We start from the raw sequence: 18261 nt of genomic DNA on the forward strand, positions 1-18261 counted from the left end.
TTATAAAACATCCCGTCCAGCTTGGCGACCACCAAGATGCACCTTCCCAGGGGGTATGTCTGGACTTTGGAGATCATCCGATCAATCCCTTGCCAAAAATAGCTTCCCCTCCTATTGCCAGCCCTGCTGAGGCAGATTACGCCTGGGAAAAATATTTAGGGATAAAAAGTTTTTGTGTGTTTGTTTTTAAATGAGTTTCCTGCAAAAATAAAATTTGAGGAGAAAAAGAAATTAACCATCTGATCATTGCGCTGTATTTTTGTTTGTTAGAAACTCCATTAACATTTACCAAGACGATAGGCACTTTAAGCAGCATCACGTCTTAAAGGTAAAGAGAGGCGGAACATTTAAAAAAATGTGAAGCTTTAGTATAATAAATCAAAAACATTTCGCCCCTTTTCACATTCTACTGTACTTGGTCACAATCACTTTTCCAACTGAAATTCAGTTTTTTTTCACTATTGCTCCTAAGCCTACCCTCTACCCCACTCATCCTCACTCCCCCCAATCCTAACCATCCACAGTGGCCCGCTACCCTTGGCACTTAGGGAGTTGCCCAGCTTGCCCCTAGCCCCCGTCCCATGATTGGACCTAGGACTGGGTGCTGGTATTGCACCCTAAGTGAACAACTCCTACCCCCATCCTGTCTATTCTAAATATGTTTAAAATTATGAAAACTGTCCACCCCTTATCCTTCTTATCTACTTTTCAGAAGTAATTTCCTGTAGCAACTTCTGAGCTTTGTCAATATTCATAAACATATGAAACTTTCCTTGAACCAAAACTCATAGCTTGGATGGCTCAGCAATAGCTGCTTGTGAACCCTGTGCCTTAAACAAATTCAAAGGTTTAACAATTTCCTTGTGCCAGCGCACAGCTGTTGCTGACATGTCCGAGAAGATGCGACAGCTGGAAACTTTGCTAAATGAAAATTGTCTCTTTTGAATTACCCTGGTAAGTATCCATTCTTTCACTTGGAAATTTGCAAAGTTAACTAGAATTGTACAAGGCTGCTTTGAATTGGGGAATGGCTGCGCTTGTACCCCGTGTGCTCTTGTGATTTTTCGGTCACCTGCAAACTCTGGCAGAACATTGTTTTTAATAAATAATAAATGTCTTCACATCCTTTTGGAACTCCCACTAAGCCTAAATTAGAACCCCACAAATGATTTTCCATCTCTTCAAGCTTGTTTTCCAGGAGGTTTTTCTGTTTTTTGTCCAGGGTAGCCTGATGCTGCATCGTACTCATTTGATATTCAAGCAAGAAGATCCGAGCTTCAGCCTCTTGCATTCTGGCCTGGTAACTATCAATCAATCAATCAATCAGTCACTTGTAAAGTGCACTATATACCCGTGAGGGTCTCAAGGCGCTGGGGGATGGGGGGTGCTGCTACTGATCGAAGAGCCAGGTCTTAAGGAGTCTTCTGAAGGCCAGTAGGTCTTGGGTCTGCCGTAGGTTGGTGGGGAGGGAGTTCCAGGTCTTGGTGGCGAGGGCGAGGCCGGTGGAGTGGAGATGGCGGGTGGGGGTGTAGAAGCTGAGTCGTCTGTTGAGGTATGCTGGTCCGGTGTTGTGGAGGGCTTTGTGTGCGTGGATGAGGAGCTTGAAGGTTATTGTTATATCCTACTTAATTGAATAACTTGTAGTCCAGCCCTGCTGCCACTAGCTGCTCAGCCAGAGCGTGATATGGTCATAGAATGTTGGTGTGCCTGTGATGCATGGAATGCCTGGGTGTCTGAGTGGATGAGTGTTGGCAGTTGAAGATGGGCTGAGCAGCTAGGGAGGCTGCTCCTGGTGGGGCTGGTACCACACTAGGCTGGCTGGAGTAGAGACAGATGTAACCTGAACTGGAGACTGAATAAAGATGGCTTAAGAATACCTCCTGGCTCCAGGTGTCTTTCCACAGAGATCACAACAGTTATCCTCTTGTTGACGGGGAGCCAGTGTAGGTCTCTCAGGTGGGGTGTGATGTGGCTGTGGCAGGGGGATGTTGAGGATGAGATGTGCAGAGGCGTTCTGGATGCGTTGCAGCCATCTCAGGAGCTTGGCCGACGTTCCTGCTTGGAAGACGTTTCCGTAGTCCAGCCTGCTGGTGACAAGGGCATGGGTGATTGTTCTTCTTGTTTCGGTGGGGGTCCACTTGAAGATCCTGCAGAGCATTCAGAGGGTGTTGAAGCAGGATGAGGAGGCGGCGTTGACCTGCTTAGTCATGGAGAGGGTGGAGTCGAGGATGACCCCTAGGTTGCGTGCATGGTCGGTGGGTGTCGGGGCTGTTCCTAGTGTTGTCGGCCACCAGGAGTCATCCCAGGCTGAAGGGGTGGATCCGAGGATGAAGACCTCTGTTTTGTCCGAGTTCAGCTTCAGTTGGCGGTTCCTCATCCATTCGGCGACGGCCTTCATTCCTTCGTGGAGGTTGTTTTTGGTGGTGTGAGGGTCTTTGATGAGCGAGAGGATCAGCTGGGTATCGTCGGCATGGGAGATGATGTTGCGGTCGTGCTGTCGGGCAGGGTGGGCGAGGGGTGCCATGTAGATGTTGAACAGCGTCAGGCTGAGGGAAGAGCCCTGGGGTATGCCGCAGATGATCTTGGTGGCATTGGAGCGGAAGAGGGGGAGGCGGGCGCTTTGAGTTCTGCCAGAGAGGAAGGATGTGGTCCAGTCCAGGGCCTTCTCCTGGATCCCGGCATCGTGTAGGCGTGTTCGTAGTGTGCGGTGGCAGACCGTGTCAAAGGCGGCTGACAGGTCCAGGAGGATGAGGGCCACTGTCTCTCCATTGTCTAGCAGGGTCCTGATGTCATCAGTGACGGCGATGAGGGCGGTTTCGGTGCTGTGGTGGCTGCGGAAGCCGGACTGGGAAGGGTCCAGGATGCTGTTCTCCTCGAGGTTGTTTGTTGACGATTTTCTCGGTGACCTTCACCGGGAACGGGAGCAGGGAGATGGGTCGGAATTTCTTGAGGTCCTTGGGGTCTGCCTTGGGTTTCTTGAGTATGGCGTTGATCTCGGCGTGCTTCCAGCTTTCCGGGAAGGTTGCTGTCTCGAAGGAGATGTTGATTACTTTCCGGAGATGGGGTGCGATGGCTGTGCTGGCTTAGTTGAAGATGTGGTGAGGGCATGTTGGTCCAGGAGAGCAGGCAGTTGGTGCGGGTGGTGGTCGAGGGGGTGGGGGTCTCGGTGGTTGTCGGGGTGGTCGTGGTGTTGAAGCTGTCGTGGATGTCGGCGATCTTGCGGTTGAAGAAGGTGGCCAGTGAGTCGCACAGGTCTTGCGAAGGCGGGATGTTGTTGGTGTTGGAGCTGGGGTTGGAGAGTTCCTTCACGATGTTGAAGAGCTCTTTGTTGTTGTGTGCGTTGTTATCTAGGCGGTCCTTGAATGAGCAAAAAACACAAGATGATGGACGGAGTGTTGCACATTGGCAAAACATTCACCCCCAGTCACAGATCTGGGTTTAATCCATCGTTATTTTGATCACCACGCCACCCCAGTTCAGACATGGCCATATGCAAATCAGTCTTGACCCTGTGCCTCATGGGAACAGTCGAGCCCGAACTGCCAAGCCATGTCTTCCCTGGACCGGAATCAAGCATCCTAGGACCGGTTTCGGGGTTTCACTCCTCTTCAGCCAGGATAGCTTGACTCCAGTGGCGTAGTGAGCACGGGACCCACGTCTGGGCATACCCTTCCCACATAGGGCAAACAGCAAAATACACAAGATAATGGACGGAATGTTGCACATTGGCAAAACATTCACCCCCAGTCACAGATCTGGGTTTATTCCATCGTTATTTTGCTCACCACGGCACCCCAGTTCAGACATGGCCATTTGCAAATCAGTCTTGACCCTGTGCCTCATGGGAACAGTCCAGCCCAAACTGCCAAGCCATGTCTTCCCTGGATCGGAATCAAGCATCCTAGGACCGGTTTCGAGGCTTCACCCCTCTTCAGCCAGGATAGCTTGACTCCAGTGGCGTAGTGAGCACGGGACCCACATCTGGGCATACCCTTCCCACATAAGGCGAACAGCAAAACACACAAGATGATGGACGGAATGTTGCACATTGGCAAAACATTCACCCCCAGTCACAAATCTGGGGTTAATCCATCGTTATTTTGCTCACCACGCCACCCCAGTTCAGACATGGCCATATGCAAATCAGTCTTGACCCTGTGCCTCATGGGGACAGTCCAGCCCAAACTGCCAAGCCATGTCTTCCCTGGACCGGAATCAAGCATCCTAGGACCGGTTTCAGGGTTTCACCCCTCTTCAGCCAGTATAGCTTGACTCTAGTGGCGTTGTGAGCATGGGACCCACGTCTGGGCATACCCTTCACACATAAGGTGAACAGCAAAACATACAAGATGATGGACGGAATGTTGCACATTGCCAAAACATTCATCCCCAGTCACAGATCTGGGTTTAATCCATCGTTATTTTGCTCACCACGCCACCCCAGTTTCCGACATGGCCATATGCAAATCAGTCTTGACCCTGTGCCTCATGGGAACAGTCCAGCCCGAACTGCCAAGCCATGTCTTCCCTGGACCGGAATCAAGCATCTTAGGACCGGTTTCACCCCTCTTCAGCCAGGATAGCTGGACTCCAGTGGCGTAGTGAGCAAGGGACCCACGTCTGGGCATACCCTTCCCACATAGGGCAAACAGCAAAACACACAAGATGATGGACGGAATGTTGCACATTGGCAAAACATTCACCCCAGTCACAGATCTGGGGTTAATCCATCGTTATTTTGCTCGCCACGCCACCCCAGTTCAGACATGGCCATATGCAAATCAGTCTTGACCCTGTGCCTCATGGGAACAGTCCAGCCCGAACTGCCAAGCCATGTCTTCCCTGGACCGGAATCAAGCATCCTAGGACCAGTTTCGGGGTTTCACCCCTCTTCAGCCAGGATAGCTTGACTCCAGTGGCGTAGTGAGCATGGGACCCACGTCTGGGCACACCCTTCCCACATAGGGCGAACAGCAAAACACACAAGATGTTGGACGGAATGTTGCACATTGGTAAAACATTCACCCCCAGTCACAGATCTGGGTTTAATCCATCGTTATTTTGCTCACCACGCCACCCCAGTTCAGACATGGCCATATGCAAATCAGTCTTGACCCTGTGCCTCAGGGGAACAGTCCAGCCCGAACTGCCAAGCCATGTCTTCCCTGGACTGGAATCAAGCATCCTAGGACCGGTTTCGGGGTTTCACCCCTCTTCAGCCAGTATAGCTTGACTCCAGTGGCGTAGTGAGCACGGGACCCACGTCTGGGCATACCCTTCCCACATAGGACGAACAGCAAAACCTACAAGATGATGGACGGAATGTTGCACATTGGCAAAACATTCACCCCCAGTCACAGATCTGGGTTTAATCCATCGCTATTTTGCTCACCCCGCCGCCCCAGTTCAGACATGGCCATATGCAAATCAGTCTTGACACTTTGCCTCATGGGAACAGTCCAGCCCGGGTCTTTGAATGAGGCCCTTTTTGTGGATCTGATGAGGTGATGATGTCTGCAGGGTGGCATTCTTGTGGGCAGCGTAGCTGTGCAATGTCCGTTCGCGGAGCCAGTTCTTCTGCAGTTTTTGGCATGTTCGTTTGGAGGCCTGGAGGTCTTCGGTGAACCAGGTGGCTTTCTTGCTGGTGTGGCTGTTGGAAGGTTTCTTGAGTGGGGCGAGGGTGTTGGCACAATTGTCGATTTACTGTCTGAGGTTGTGGGCGGCGGTGTCGGTGGGGTCGGCGGGTGTGCTCAGGGCGAGGGTGGTGGTTAGCTGGTCTTCGGTGACTTTGCGCCGGCAGCGCCGAGGCACCTGTTGGGTGCGGTGGTGGGCTTCCTGAAGGTGAAGTGGATGCAGTGGTGCTTGGTCCAGTGGGGTTCAGTGGTGTGGTTGAAGGAGACGTGGGGGCTTGCTGAGAAGATGGGGTCAAGCGTGTGGCTGGCGGCGTGGGTGGGTGTTGTCACGAGCTGTCTGAATCCGAGGTTGGTGTGCTTGTCAATCAGGATGGTGGAGTTGGTGTCGTTGTTGTTCTCGAGGTGGAAGTTCAGGTCCCCAAGGAGGATGTAGTCCGTGGAGGCGAGGACGTGTGTGCTGTTGAAGTCGGCGATTGAATCGCTGAACTGTGGTCGGGGTCCAGGGGGGTCTGTAGATGAGGGTCCCTCTGAGGGTGGTGTTGGGATCGATGTGGATGTGGAAGTGCATGTGTTCGGCGGTGCTGAGGGTGTCGTCGGTGTTGGTCGAGACTCTGAGGGTGTACCTGTGGACGATGGCAATTCCTCCTCCTACTCCGTTGGTACAGTCCCTGCGGGTGATCTTGTAGCCTTCTGGGATGGCAATGGCGATGCCGGGTGCTGAGGCGGGGTTCAGCCAGGTCTCCATCAGGAAGGCGACGTCTGGAGAGGTTGCGTCGAGAAGGTCCCAGAGTTCGACGGCGTGTTTGCGGGCGAAGCGGGTGTTGAAGAGGATGCATCTGAGGTGGTTGGGTTCTTTGGTGGGTGGTTTGGCGGACCGGATGCTGGTGAATCTGCAGTTACGGCAGGTGAAGGGTCCTTGGGTGCGCTTCGGGGTGGCCCAGTAGCAGGTGTGTTCTCGTCCGGAGTTGAGTGCGTGGAGGGTGCTGGCATCATAGCGGAGTCGGGTGTTGTGGTGTTTGCAGGGGCCAGGTGTTCTGGCACTGGGCACGGTCCAGGCGCGTACGGGCGCAGATGGGCTTGCCTTAGGCGCACCTGGGAAGAAAACAGAGCCGGAAAGCAGATAAGCCATTACAAAATACAGTACAAAACGGTCACAGAGAGCAAATGGAGCCCAATACAACATACAATACAAAACGGTCACAGAGAGAAAATGGAGCCCAATACAAAATACAATCTACAGCAGAAAGCAAACCTACGGCCTCCCACTGGCCACCAGGGATGAGGCGCGGGTGGTAGCCTGCGGGTGGAGGCGGGCCTCGAACACCCTCAGCAGCAGCAGCTGGGTAGAGACACGGACGCAGTCAGGTGGAGCTGAGCAGCGTGGGGAGCGACCTGCCTGGAGACAGGGTCAAGGGTCGCTCTCACTGCCGCGCAGCGGCCGACATAAGAAGGGGAAGTGGGAGGGGGGAGCAGCTGGGAGGGGGGAACGACAAATGGGCGAGCTGGGGGGGCAGGGCCACAGGGGACGCAGCAGCGGGAAAGCGGCAGAGAATAGCAAGCGGGAAGAAAACGGACCCAGAAAGCAGATAAGCCAATACAAAATACAATACAACACGGTCACAGAGAGCAAATGGAGCCCAATACAAAATACAATACAAAACGGTCACAGAGAGCAAATGGAGCACAATTCAAAATACAGTCTACAGCAGAAAGCAAACCTACGGCCTACCACTGGCCACCAGGGATGAGGCGCAGGTGGTAGCCTGTGGGTGGAGGCGGGCCTCGAACTCCCTCAGCAGCAGCGGCAGCTGGGCAGAAACACGGGCACAGTCAGGTGGAGCTGCGCAGCGTGGGAGCGACCTGCCTGGAGACAGGGTCAAGGGTCGCTCTAACTGCCTCTTCATTGTTTGACAAACAAAGATGTAAAGATACAATCTCTTGCTTGCTTACGTTACCTTAAGGTCTTGTATCTCCCCAAGAGTCAGATTTAACATGGTATTAATATCAAATTGGGCAGTATGACTTATTTCTAGTTGTGCTGCTAGCGTCTGCTTTTCTGAGTAAGCATTTATTGCTTGCTGCTGCAGCTAGTCCTGCACCTGGCCATGGTGTCCCATCTCAGGCAAATCAGCTAGGATGGAGCTAGTAGTCCATAACTGAGAATCCCTAGAGGTGACATTCTGAGGCTCTGAAAATTGAAGAGCCCCTTTTCCTTTTTCCCCAATGCTTTGTGTCTGAGTGAGAGATTGATCAGTTTGGAGTGGACCTGTTTGTAGGTTGATGCAAGATCCTTCTTCTTGTGCTTGTTCTACAGGCAGTAGGGTTGTTTTGGGTTTTATAAATAGAAGCTATTCCTTCGGTTTTCCTTGTATTGGATAAGGAGTACATTCTATATGGGCTACTTTATTCCACCCCTCATCTTGAATCAGGCTTTCTGCTTCCCCACTGTCTTTACTCGGATTAGCTACTTTCCCAGCTAAAACCATCTGAACTAAGGCTAGGCATTGCCCCTTGATACCTGTTGCTTCTGGCGATCCTGCCTGGCTAGTTTCTATGACTTGGGTCCCAGCCTTAGCTTCCATTCCTTGTTCCACCAAATTTTCTTCGGAACTTACGGGACTTGAAACTGCAGCAGTGCCTCGACAAGATTTTTGGGAGCGCTCGGCTCTTGCTGCTGCCGCAGCTAACTTCATATATGCTACCCATGCTTTGGATTTGAGGCCTACGGTTGAATCTACACACGGCATTACATTGGAGATTTTTAAATGCTTCCCCATCATAACTGGCCTTAAGCAATCATATCAAGAGATCTGAACGTGGTGACCACTGAGGGGCGCATTAGTTTCCTATGGCTTTGAAGATTGTTTACCTCAGTAGTTCTTTTCCCCCCTAATAAGACTTCCTGTTTGGATCTCTGTAACGAAGTACACACAGCCCAGTCTCGGGGTACATTGAGCCGGCAACAGACCCACAGCAGAGCCACCATACGCCACCTGAAACCCTGGAACAAACCCTCCCGAGCTTAACCAGTCATCTATCACTGGGATCATAGCCCCTGTACTCGGTGCTCACACTGTAACCCCCACAGTCGCACTCAGAGCCTTTTCCCTCTCCTGCATAGTGTTTTTATGGATAGGATTAGAGTCGCATCAGAGTCAAAGTGTGGAGCAGTCAATCCTTGCCTTTCCAATTCCCCACCATCCTGGTCAATCATCAGTAGCGGCTCCTGGAGGGAGAGCTGCGGGGCAGTGGGCGGGGTGGGGGAGGGGCAGGATGGGGGGTAGTAAACTCCGGCTCACGGTCGACCGGAGTAATGTAAATAAATAAAACGAATTTCATTGCGAGCGCAGCATCGCCATTTGGCGATTTACATTACTCCGGTCGGCCGTGAGCTGGAGTTTACTACCCCCACCCTGCCCCCGCCTCACCACCCCGTAGCACTCCTTCCAGGACCCGCTACTGCCCTCACCCCACAAGCAAATCCTGCCAGCATGAATCCAATAGCTTCCAATAGCTTCCAAAGATGCAGAGCTAACCAGCATAGAAGGACAAAGTGTCTGTACCTGGAGGTCCCTGGTTTTAATTGGCTTGATAGTTGGTTACAAGAGCAGTTCAGCAAATAGCCTGTTTTTAGCCGGTTACCCACAGCTCCTGAAACGCTGGCCTGTACTCCAAAAAAAACACCATTCAGTCCCAGTCAGACTCACGGGTGTCTCGCAGAGCCCAAAGCGGTTCTTTCCCTGCATCCACTAACCACTACTCACTTCTCTGCCCAGCGCGTCGATGTCCTGGAAGCGTAAACGCCATCACGTGTATGAGGGGACAGACAGGTCCACTAGAGGCAATTTATGCTGGGCTGATGCGGAAATTGCACTTTTTGGGATAGAAAGACATAGACAAAACTCCACGATTTTAAAAGGCGAGGAAGCATTTATAGCAACATCCGCTGTTATGGCACGGTCCCTGATTCTACAAAATTGGAAGACACCTAAAGCTCCAGATTATATAAACTGGTTTAATAAAATGATCCTGACCAAATCTTTAAAGGAGGCCTATGCAAAAAGAGTGGGCGTGATAAAATAAAATTCAGTTGTTTGGAAGCATATGGATAAAATAGTAAGCCATTAGCAGGTTAAAGCCAGATTGTATAAATATGGAAACTGCTTAATCAGCAAAACATTCCATCGCATTTTATTAAAAATGCACAGCACTTTATTTAGAAGAGTCTTATTGTATTATGCTTCCAAGTCGGTTAACATTCCAGGGTTAGATGTCATGTTTATTGTTTAGTAGGTATACGAGATTGTTCATGTCATTAAGTAGAGTGAGGAGTTTCTGGCATTTTAGACGATCAGTATGATCTGCACTACTAGCATTTTGTTTAATATGTTGTTTTGGTTATTATTTTATATATTCTGCACTAATAGCATTTTGTTTACTATGTTGTTTTGGTTTTTATCTTATTTATTAAGGATGAAATTATAAAACGTCGGTTGAACCTTTTTGGTAAAAGAAAAAGTAATTTTATCTTACGAGCATTAAGTATCCATATTTAATGTGAAACCAATATCTTTGCTCATGTAAGGTTGTCCTTTTTATACAACAACAATTCTGCTCAATAAAAAAGTTATTTTTTCAAAGGACTGGAACTGCGTCAATAATGATGTTAACTTTTTGTAACAATAGACAAGAACTTCATCTTTTTCAGATGAACTGAGCAATAATGCATTTCAATGTTGGTCTGTACTCCTGACATCTTCCTCAGTGATCTCTTCTAATGCTTTCCAGAATAACATAGGTGCTCTTGAATCCCATATAAAGTTTGACATCTTCTAAGATCGAATTGAGTAACAAATTTAATTTCGGAAAGATTTCCCTTTTCGCAGTACTAATATTTCTGAGCATTGCTGCTGATGTTTGGCCGTGTTGTAATAATGTCCCTGGGCTCAATCAATAACTTTAAACGATCTTTTATTTTATTATTCTCAAGCCAGATATGTTACATTTGTTTTCAAGTTGGTCAGAGATGAAAGATTTCATTTCATTACTTCTGATCTCTATGTATATGTTTTTTTTTATCTCGTGCAAACTCCAAGGGGCATATGTACAAGCCCCTATCACCACGGGAACGTCACTTTTTGTGACGTTCCTGTGGCGATAGGGGCCTTGCCTTATTTACAAGGCAGGGTTAAGCCACTTAACGTGGTTTAACGCTGCCTTGTACATAATGCACCCTTTCACGCTATGTTTAGCGTGAAAGGGGTGTGCAGTGGGTGTTGTAGTGTATTTGAAGCTGCCCCCTATGTACAAGGGTGGCGTGCATAGGAGGCAGCGCCAAAATTAAGACCAGGAAAATCTTGGTCTTAAGTTGGCAAAACGAGGAGAAATGCATTATTTCTCCTGGTTTTTGCTTTTTTCGAGTGGTGCCTTGTGTAGCACACATGGAAAAAGCAAAATGGCATGGTTTGTTTATGTACAGGAAGGTGTCCCTTCCTGTACATAAACAAAACTTTTTTAAAAAATGGCATTTTGTAACTTTCATGTGTGCCGCATGAAACAGCACACATGAAAGTTACAAAATGGCATTTTAGGATTGTTTATGTGCAGGAAGGGACCTTTACACAAGTGTGGCCAGCGGACAGTATACATAAAAAAGTGTCACACAACATATTTTGCAGAACCAGGCCTAGGTTATACTGAAACCCTTGAATTTTAAGCTTGCCTGGTAAATTGAAAGGAAAAGTATTCAATTTTCCTTTCCAATTAGTTTTAAAAATCTCATTTAAGTGCAAAATCAGATTTGTTATATCTATAATGGAAAAGTAACTTTATAAAAATGTACTTTGGGTTGCCTGGACCAGAACTGTCTGTGAACTAGTTTTAAATCATCAAACCTCCAGATGGTCAGTACATGATCTTGGCTAGAGTTAACAGCCTTCCTTTGCAGAGGATAATGACTTGACCTCTGGAAACCAGGACGTCAGAGATGCTACCAACAACTGGACACTTAGCAGGGATTACCCAGTTGGAGGGGATAAGAATAGTTGGCAGACCAAAAAGCAGCCTTAACACGCTCTTTTTAAAGTTGGAAATGCTAAATGGATCTGTGGCCCATATTTAACTCCGACAATGGAATGGCACATGGCCATGAGACCCCAAACCTCCCAATGATGTGTGCCTTCAGAAGTAGATAAGGCTAGAAATGTGGCAGAGTGTGGGCAGCAATTGAAGTGAGAATTTATAGCTAAAATTTAAGTACCATATATGGGTTCAAGAAAGGGAAACTACATGTAGAAATAATTCACAATATTATCATGAGACTTGCAAATGGGGGCAGCCATTTTGAACTCATAGAGTATAAGTTCCACTTGGTTCAGAGTGTTTTTATAGGCAAGCAATTGAAATATATAGTTGCTGCAGCAGGAAAGTGATGTTAATCATGATATATGGTGAACTGCTTTCCAACTGACAGGTGACTGACCTTAAGCTTACCTGTTCTAGTGACACTAAAAGAAGAAGGACTCCGGACTCCTAGAGAGCCAAGCCGATCACTGAGGACTGGTCCCAGCAGGTGTTCTGGTTAGAGACATACTGGTTCCTAAAAGACTGCCCTGATGACCTGGGGGTTGCAAAAGTGAACAGAAGAAAGCTTCCCAGCAGTCGGAGAAAAGTTGACTGTGTTTTATTTAAAGCTTGGTAGGCACAGTACTCCACCACAAAAGTGCAATATGCCATATCCACTGGTTTGCCTGCTCTATTTAGTTGTGTGAACTGTCATATTCCTGCCAGTGGAGCTCATGTTGTCTCCACCAGCAGAAATCAACAGCCACATGGACATTGTCTAAAAACCTTACACTGTGTGCCCTATTAGGTGTCTAGATTCTGATGTATTTTTTTGTTTGTTTGGGATCGTCATAAAAATGTTTTTAAAATTATCTCCACATCCTGGGACCAAAATCCTAGGGTATCGAGGCCATTCAGTTTTAGTTTTTTTTTTTTTAAAGCAAACTCATTAGAAATTTGCTTTGGAAAAACAAAAATATTTGCTGAGTGGCGGCATTAAAACATGATGGCTGTTCAGCAGACTTAGAGTGCCTTCACAAGGGGTACAGAAGAGCTGTCATGATAGCAGTTCTTCTGGAGGCTCCTCTGAGAGCTGGTCCTTGCTAGCTCTCCTTGTTGCCAGTCATCTGACTGCTGCGAGGCCTCTCCTGCCTAGAGAAAGCCTCAGCAGCCAGCCAGGGCAGCTTCAGCCTCAGCCCAGCACCGCTCAGGCAAGGCCCTCCAGGATCCTGTGCCCAGAGGCTCCAGGACCCCTCGCCATTTTCCTGCCTTTCACACCACTGTAGTTCCTGCTTCCCACTCCCATACGCCCCTCCCAGGATCTATTTAATGAAGACCGCAGTGCAGCTTCATTGAGCAGGTCCTTGCCAGCTGTCCTTGGTGACAGTCATGTGACTGCTACAAGGCCTCTCCTGCCTGGAGAAAGCCTCAGCAGATACCCAGTGCCACTCAGCACCCAGCCCTCCAGGTTCCTGTGCCCTTAAGCTCCAGGATGCTTGCTGTTTTCCTGCCATTCCCGCCACCGTGGTTCTTGCTTCCCATTTCTCCCACCTTACCTGCACCCCTCCTCCCTCCCGGGGCCTTCTTATTGAAGGCCACATCGTGGCTTCATTGAGCTGGTCCTTGCCAACTCTCCTTGGTGCCAGCCATCTGACTGCTGTGAGGCCTCTCCTGCTTGGATAAAGACTCAGTGGACAGACAGTGCAGCCTCACCCCAGTACTGCTCAACGTGAAGTCCTCCAGGTTCCTGTGCCCTGAGGCTCCAGGTTCTCTTGCAATTTTCCTGTCATTCTTGCCACTGTGGTTCCTGCTTCCCATTCTCCTGCCTCCCCTGTGCTTCTCCACTCTTTCAGGAGCTACTTAATGAAGGGTGCCATGCAGCTGCGCTACTGGAGGGCCAATGGTGCACAAAGGCGAGCCCGTCTGCACCTGCCTGGACTGCTTCCAGCGCCACAAACCCTGGCCCCGGACCCTCAATAGTACTCTGCTACCGATCTCTGTACCCTAGACCCTTGGTCACAACAACAACTGCAGCATCGCATCTCCCCACTTCACAGCGGGACCGTTCTCCTGTCACCACTGACACTTGACCGCCTCTCCAGAACCGACCATTTCTGCAAGATCCCGTACTCTGCCATCCACACTGGCCAAAACCCCAACAGATCAACCCAGATGCATCCTCTTCAATGCCAGATCTCTCTGCAAACGTGTCACCGGAATCTGGGACACCATCTCCACTCTCACCCCGATGTAAACTTCATTACATAGAGATGGCTTACCCTAGCATCAGCCCCGGATATCACAACAGCGGCTACAATTTGAAACACAGCGACTGCACCAACAGACATTGTGGCAGCATTACCCATCACAGACAAGGAATTGATCACCTGCACCATCATCGATGATGAGACTACACCAACCATGGAGCACATTAGCTTCCAGCCTCACACCGACAACAACACCACCATCAAAGGCACCCTCGCGTACAGACCACCTGGACCACATACCAGACTCAGTGATGCCATCACTAAATTAATCACCCCGCTCACCATCTAATCCAAACACTTCATCCTCCTGAGAGACCTCAACTTCTACCTAGACGACACCACAGATACCAACTCCACTGACCTCCTGGAAAGAATGAACAACAACGGCCTCAATCAGCTAGTCACAGACCCCATGCAAAAAGCAGGACACATGCTGCACACCATCTTCATGACCAGCAACAGAATCAGATACAATCACACCTCGGAACTCACCTGGTCGGACCACTCCATTATACAATTTACCATCACCAGTCTCCCCCGACTGTCCTCAACTGACGCAGCATTCCCTTCTGCAGCTGTTCCAAGGCCACGCAGCAACAATGGACCAGCGCCATCACCACCACACAGCCCAAAGACACCCCCAACATAGATCAGACAGTACATAACTTCAACGACTTGATTACCATCACTGCCAACCGAGTCACCCCTACCAAACCAGCCAAAGTGGACCGACACTACAAACAAGCCAGCTGGTACCCTTCGGAACTCAGCACATCAAATGCAAATGCAAGCAACTAGAAAAAAGATGGTGCACTAGCAGGAACCATACTGACATATCCATCTTCAAATCAGCCCTCAACAACTACCACCAACATATCAAAGGTGCACAAATGGAGGCCTACCTGTCAGCCACTGAAAACTCCTTCCCATTTTACATGAACTCTGTGATTCCCTCGCTGAACACTTCCCCAACAAGATAGCGACCATCTATACAAACTTCGATCCCCAACCCTCTGACCCCCTCAGTCTCTGACCGACTACCACTGCCGACCATCCACTCAGCTCATGGCAACACCTCAGCACAACTAACACAGTCACCCTCATGAATTCCATCCACTAGTGGGCACTCATCGACCCCTGCCCCACTAGTGGGCACCCATCGACCCCTTCCCCCACCGACTCTTCAACTTCAGAAGAGACGTGATCAGCGCCAAGTCACCACCATCCTCAATGCTTTGTTAACCACTGCCACCTTTCCTGATACCTGGAGACACACAGAGGTTGGACCCCTTCTCAAGAAACCCTTGGCAGACCTCCGATGAACTCCAGAACTACTATCCCATCTCACTACTCCCCTTCCCTGCCAAAGTCTTGGAGAAGGCCATTAACCTCCAACTCACTGAACTCTTGGAGAGAAGCAATCTACTGGACCCTTCCAGTTAAGGATTCTGAACCAACCACAGCACAGAGACAGAACTGATCTCTGCAACAATACTCAAATCAGCCACACTAATCCTGCTTGACCTCTCTGCAGCCTTTGACATGGTCTCCCACCACACACTCATCCATCGCCTATGCCAGATTGGTATGACAGACGACACGCTCAAATGAATGGCATCCTTTCTCAATGGATGCATCCAGACAATCTGACTCCCTCCCTTCACATCACAAGTCAAGCACAACATCTGCAGCATCCCCAAAAACTCATCCCTGAGCCCTACCCACTTTAGCGTCTACATAACCACTCGTAGACATCGTCAGATCGCACAACATCATCATCTCCTACCCCATGACACGCAACTTATCTTATCGCTCTCAGCAGATCCTACCCTGATGAAGACAAACTTCCACAACTGTATGAAGAACGTTTCAGCCTGGATGAAGGACAACTACCTCAAGTTCAACATGGCAGTCCTCATCTTCGGCAAACACACTGTCCTCTGGAACGATGCTTGGTGGCCGGTGGAACTTACACCCACCCCCATGCCGAAAGAACACGCCCACAACCTCAGTATCATCCTCAACAGTGAACTCTCCATGAAACATCAGGTCAAGGTTGTCTCCTCAGCCTGCATCCACACGCTCCGCATACTCTGCAAAATCTTCAAGTGGCTACCCATCAACACCAGGAAGATGGTAATACAGGCCCTCATCACCAGCAGACTGGACTACGGCAACGCTCTGTATGCAAGCACCACCACCAAACTCATCCAAAGACTCCGGATGATCCAGAACACAGCTGCCAGCCTAGTTCTCAACCTGCCCAAGAGAACCCACATTACACAGCACCTGAAGGACCTCCCCTGGCTCACGGTCCAGAAGAGATCCCAGTTCAAGCTCCTGACACATGCCTACAAAGCCTTTCACGACCAAGGACCAGCCTACATGAACCAACATCTGCACTTCCATCAACCCCCCAGGAACCTCTGCTCTGTACACCTTGCCCTCGCACAGATCCCATGCTTATGCCACTGCCACGCTGGGAGACAGTCCTTCTGCCATCTCACCACCAAAGCTTGGAAGACCATTCACCTCTCGACTGCACCGTTGCAACTTCAGGAATGGAATCAAAACCTGGCTCTTCGACTGAGACCTACAGCAAGCACCTGGATATGCTCGCGGGTGACAAGCTGCACTTTATAAATCCGACTTGATTTATTGATTGATTGAAGGCAGAAGTCTCTGCCAGAAAGGTGGAGATATGTAAATATGGCTGCCTACAGTACTCCAGAGCAGCGGAGTACATTCCTTTATTGCCGTAGGGGACTAGAGTTCAGTCTGCCAAACCCTAAATGGCCCTCTTAGTCATATTGTCTACCATCAGGGAAGAGGGAAAAAGTGCTGAGGCTGCCAGGGATGGTGCATCCATGACAGTCAAGAAAATCAGGTTCGCCTCTCAGAGTTTTTTGCTACACTGAAAGTGATTTAAGCTGAGCCTTGCAGAAAAGGTATCTGGCCTCATGGAGCCTTGTCTGGCTACACTTTCCAGCCTTGCCTTTCTGAAGGATTTTAAAAACCTAAACATGAGTATGTTTAAAGCCACAATTATGGACTATAGCAAGGCAGCAAATCCATCCCAGCACAAAGCAACATGAGTGGTTGCGAAATCCAGCTTTGCCCTGTACTGAACTTTTGGCACAAAAAACAATAGCTTTAGTCGTGCTTGAAGACAATATATCTGCCTTTGAGGGGACCTTACCAGCTTCAACCTTGGACCTTGCACTGAAAAAGGTTTTTGACTTGTATAAAAAACTAAGTCAATGTAAAAACTTTAATTGCCTGGGGTATATGACTCCTGCTTCATTATCATCAGCTTGAAATCACACCTAGCTCCAGGTCAAAAAGAAACTGTTGTATTTCATAATGCTTTCTTTTTCTGAGTGCTTCTTACCTTAGCATTTTAAAAATCTATATGTCTGGTTGCCCTTATCCAGTTTTAATACTTTTTTTGTCTATTTGCGCATTAAACTTTTGTCTAATTTTCAAATTGGTTTGGAAAGTTCTTCATTTTTTTCTTGACATGCTGTTGGAATTTCTTCAATTTCATACACATGTTTAGGGTAATTGTTGTTTATGTCACAGCTACCTGGGATTAACCAGAGGTTCCATAAGAACTGTTTTCTGTGCAAACAAGATTGAGCTCATTAAGTTGGTAAGGGTTTCCTATTTCCAAATTAATAACCCAATTTTTTAATCCTCTTACAAGAAGAAGCTCATAAAGAAGAAATGGGACACAATTAGGCAAATGCCGGTCTATTGAAAATATCAGAGAGTCCCAACAGAGATAGTTATAGCCGTGACTCTATGGGAACACAGAAAATGAACAGGTATATCTAAACACTCATCTTGGGCTGTACAAGTCAGAAAAACAATGGGCATATTATCAAGGGCAATATCGCCGCTTTTGCGGCACTTTTTGCTGAAAAAGCATAGATATTTGTATCGCCCTATTAGCAAGCCTGCGCTAACATGCGTTAGTGCAAGCTTTCAGGCACTTTTTCCATCGCCTTGCATGTCAGCGATATTTATCGCTAATGACATGAAAGGTAGGTGTTCCTTACTTAAACTCCATGAAAATAGTTGCAAACGCAACATTGCCCAATTATCAATGCGGCCCCTGACCCCCGCAGCGATAATAAAACTCGCGCTAATCGCAGTTATCGCAGAAAAATAACTCCTGTTGAAAACTTGACTTAATCATCTTTCCAATGGGAGGTGGATTGATGGGTTAAGTCCCCACTTGCATATTAGCAAGCTTTTTCATATTCCTATATTTTTATCGCAGGATTTCTCCCGCA

This window comes from Triturus cristatus, chromosome 6, assembly GCF_964204655.1.
Source record: "Triturus cristatus chromosome 6, aTriCri1.1, whole genome shotgun sequence".
Classification (NCBI taxonomy): Eukaryota; Metazoa; Chordata; class Amphibia; order Caudata; family Salamandridae; genus Triturus; species Triturus cristatus.